Here is a 5,000-nt window from a genome sequence, read left to right on the forward strand (position 1 = left end):
CGTGGAAGAAGAAGAAGAAGGAGAGGATGAAGAAAGAGAAGAAGAAGAAGAAGAAGAAGAAGAAGAAGAAGAAGAAGAAGAAGAAGAAGAAGAAGAAGAAGAAGAAGAAGAAGAAGAAGAAGAAGAAGAAGAAAAAGAAGAAAAAGAAGAAGAAGAAGAAGACAAAGAAAAAAAACGAGGACGAAGACGAAGAAGAGGAATAGGAAGAAGAAGAAGAAGAAGAAGAATAGGAAGAAGAAGAAGAAGAAGAGGATGAAGAAGAATTAGTAAAAGAAAACTCAAATTCCAGTCTACCCACGTTGGCCGTTCTTCGCTTCACGAAGAATACGCTTATATACCAGAGCACTCATCGACAAACCACAGAATTTCAGCGCATAATACCCTCCCGCCCTCCCCGCAGCTACGATCATACGCGCGCGCACACACACACACACACACACACACACACACACACACACACACACACACACACACACACACACACACACACACGACCTCTAACAAGCGAAGTGTTCCTATTCAGAGATTTTGGTGTGGTCCTCACACATCGAGGATCCTAACATCCACTTAAACCACTGGTCTGATTAAACTGCTGCTGCCGGGCGTATCTATTACAACGTTCACACTAACGGTTTGAACCGCGCGGAAAGCGCGGCGGTAATGCATTTCTAAGGAAAATCTGCGCGGTTGTGTGTGAATGCCTCCACTGGTTTATATTATAACTGAACCGCCGCGGTTGAAACCGCTAGTGTGAACCTTAGACCACCATATCGACTGAGTTACGTGGTGATCACTTTAGAGCCCCCAGGTGGGCGTGCATATGGCTCCTTTAACACGCATCGACTTTTCGCCGTGTACCGTCCACGACACGATGTCGTGCTCTCAAATGATCATGGGTATCTATGGACTCTCACACGACGTCGTGTCGTGGACGGCGCACGGCGAAAAGTCGATGCGTGTGAAACAAACCTGATGGTTCTCGTCTATCTCGGATATCTCCTGTGTACTTCAGTGAAACGGTGTCTTAACCCATTAAACTCCGATGACAAGATGTCTTGTCATTTGGTCAAATAAAACAAAAAATCATAAAACACCAAAATGTTTGATCAAACCCCAGAAAAATATGACGTCAGTCCTCGAGGACTGACGTCATATTTTTCTGGTGTTTGATCAAACATTTTGGTGTTTTATGATTTTTTGTTTTATTTGAACAAATGACAAGAATCTTGTCATCGGAGTTTAATGGGTTAATATTGGAGCGATCAACCAAAATTCGTCTCAGGTTCTGCTAGTCTCGTCTATGTAAAATCACGTAACCCACGCTTTAGTACATTAGCCAAAGAAAACAAAAGTTTCGGAGGATTCCAAGCATTGCCTTGATGGTTTCCGGAATCAACAGCAGACAATCAAGACACAAGACTTCAGGTGGCAGCACACTAAGCTAGCATGCTACTTGCTTCTTCATTTGAGTAGAAACGACTTCGGTTGCAATATTCTAGACTTCCTTAAGAACATCTCAGCAATATGTCTAACATTTGTACGGATCTCCCTTCTCTTAGTTTGTCATTCAGCTTCTCATTATATGACGCAGGAGTAATCTGACATTTGAAAAAAAAAAATCGTAACCGAAATCGTTTCTACTCAAAACTAAGTAGCAAAAGCAAGTAGCAAGCTAGCGTAGTGTGACATGCAGGCAAAGGAAAATCACGGCTTATTTGTAATCTATGTACATTTTATCTTGGGGGGTGGAGTGTGCGTGTTATTTGTCGCCAATGCTCCACAATGCCCTTGTCCAACACCTGTTTCAAACACCTGACCGTGGCAACAACCTGGGATTGTGCAGATGTCACCTGTGTGCTGAAAACAGTACATAGCTTTGAATAACACTCATGCAAGGAACACCTGCGTTTGGCACCTGTATGTAGGTCATGTTGAGGAAATAAAATTCTGTGTGATTTAATTAGGGTGAACAGTACTAATTTAGTCTCGTAGAATTACATGTGATACTATCATGCAGGGAAGGGAGGGGCGGGGGATGGGGTGGTAAGGGAGGCTTTTTTTTTTTTTTTTTTTTTTTTTTTTTTTTTTTTTTTTTTTTTTTTTTTTTTTTCTTTAGTGAAGTATCACTCCCACGGGCTTTGTGTGGGAATGATATTTTGGCACAGCCTGAATTCTCCCTGTCTTCTCTTTTTCTGCATGAGGGGACGGAGAGTGGGTGTCGCCGATTAAGTGAAGTGGCCTTGCTGTGGATGTGCTGTGTCTTGCTTCATTGATTCTGACCCAGAGCAGTGGGTGGGATACAGGGATGACCCGTCATCCATGAAGAGCAAAGGTGAGAGGGGGGTGGGAGGGAAGGGGTGGGTGGGAGTGGAATGGGTGAGAGTAGGTACGTGCCTCTGACTTGGCTACCTCCCTTATAGGGGGGGGAAACCCTCTTGGTATATAGATAGAAATTACATCTCCTTTCCTTAGATTGAAACTTAAGTTCATCTCTTGAATATTCTGAGCTCTACTCATCCTCTTTCCAACTAAAAATCCGCCTCTTATGATAGTTTCTTCTTCGAGAACTTTCTGGAAATCTGGAAGTTGCCCTTTCTACCATCGCCGAGATCATAGTTCCAATTATAGTAGTAACCACAGTGATAGTAACTACTCGTTAAGACAGTTGTATGAATTTTGCAAACAAACGCTCATACATTCGCCTTCACACACACACACACAATATATATATATATATATATATATATATATATATGTGTGTGTGTGTGTGTGTGTGTGTGTGTGTGTGTGTGTGTGTGTGTGTGTGTGTGTGTGTGTGTGTGTGTGTGTGTGTGTGTGTGTGTGTGTGCATAAATAGATAAATAGATACATTATGGCAGGTATTGGTAGGGGCATAAGCAAACAGTGAGCTTGCGTGACTATTTCTCTAACATTTCAGACTGTAGTCTTTCGTCAGAAAGCCTTTATAGGATGACTATTCATTCAAGTGTCTATAGGACTATAATAGATGTCTACTATCCCCGTCCCTTGTGTCCACAGATGTCGCATCGTCTCGCCTTGTGTTTGTCCGGATGTTACACGAGACGAGGATAGACACATTTAGTATAAACAGTCACATCGACACTTGCATGAATATTCATCCACCTGAGACCCGACATAATCCCTAATAAACATCCCTTATGGGCAATAGCACTCATTTATACGCTACCATTATTTCGTTTAACCTTCAGATTTCTCTTCCTCTCTCATAACAACCTATACAGCGAGCGCGGGTGGTCTGACCTGGGTAGTCCATAACCGTTCATCCTGTGAAATCTGTCTTATCAAGGACTGCGGTGTGAATTGTTAGTAAAACGAACCAACACAACCTCATCGACGTGTTTTCTCATATCCTTGCTAATATACATATTACATTTAGTTTGATGTATTTTGTGTTAAGTATATATTTCTTCGCTTACCACTTCCGCTATGTTTTCCACGGTTTATTACTATTACCTCTGTACTTTACCACGGTGACCTGATCCGGTTTGGTAAGGTATCTATACATATGGATTTATAATATATATATATATATATATATATATATATATATATATATATATTTTTTTTTCAACCACAAATCACTTTTAATTCCATGCCATCGCAGTCGAGACTGAAGAATCGCTCGATAGGGACATCCGTTGGAAATTGAAACGTAGACGAGCCGAGGATTCGAACCCAGCTAACCCGTAACAAAGTTACAGTGACTTAAACCAATGCGCTATCAAGAGAGATATAAGTTGAGTACGACTTTCTTATATTTGTATGCTCGAATTACATACACCTACACGAAATGTCGCGTTCAACCCACCTCCGCTATGATAGTGCATTTAGCTAGTATGTGCACGTGGGAAAGTTTTATACATGTACACTGAATGGTTCCCAGTGATCAATTAATATCTTTTTTCAACCACAAATCACTTTTAATTCCATGCCATCGCAGTCGAGACTGAAGAATCGCTCGATGGAGACATCCGTTGGAAATTGAAACGTGGACGAGCCGAGGATTCGAACCCAGCTAACCCGTAACAAAGTTACAGTGACTTAAACCAATGCGCTATCAAGAGAGATATAAGTTGAGTACGACTTTCTTATATTTGTATGCTCGAATTACATACACCTACACGAAATGTCGCGTTCAACCCACCTCCGCTATGATAGTGCATTTAGCTAGTATGTGCACGTGGGAAAGTTTTATACATGTACACTGAATGGTTCCCAGTGATTTGTGGTTGAAAAAAGATATTAATTGATCACTGGGAACCATTCAGTGTACATGTATAAAACTTCCCCACGTGCACATACTAGCTAAATGCACTATCATAGCGGAGATGGGTTGAACTTGCAACTACGCTATCTCTTGATAGCGTAGTTGGTAAGTTACTACGGCACTTGCCATGTGATTGCTGAGTTCGAGTCCTTGGCAGAACCGCATTTCAATTTCTGCATGTCGGCCTCCATTCGGTCTCCCGATGTTGATGACTTAGAATTAAAGTGCATTGTGCTTGTTAAAATGTATCTCTAATCACTGGGACCCATTCAGTGTTGTACAAACACACACACACACACACACACACACACACACACACACACACACACATATATATATATATATAATATATATATATATATATATATATATATATGAGTGGAAGGGTGGTGAGGTAAACACCAGGAACCGTTGGAGTTTTTATTTATAACGTTTCGTCCATATATATATATATATATATATGTATATATGTATATATATATATATATATATATATATATATATGCAATAAAAACACTAGGAACGTGTGTTCACAAATACTTAAGTCACCACTAGGAAAAGTAAACCAACGAAGAAGAGCGCTTTCGTATAATTGCATCTTTAGCACTGGAGATGTAATTATACGAAAGCACTCTGCTTCGTTAGTTTACTTTCCCTAGTGGTTACCTACGCATATATATATATATATATA

Source organism: Oratosquilla oratoria, chromosome 38 (genome assembly GCF_046742065.1).
Source record: "Oratosquilla oratoria isolate Oo_2021 chromosome 38, ASM4674206v1, whole genome shotgun sequence".
NCBI classification, from domain to species: domain Eukaryota; kingdom Metazoa; phylum Arthropoda; class Malacostraca; order Stomatopoda; family Squillidae; genus Oratosquilla; species Oratosquilla oratoria.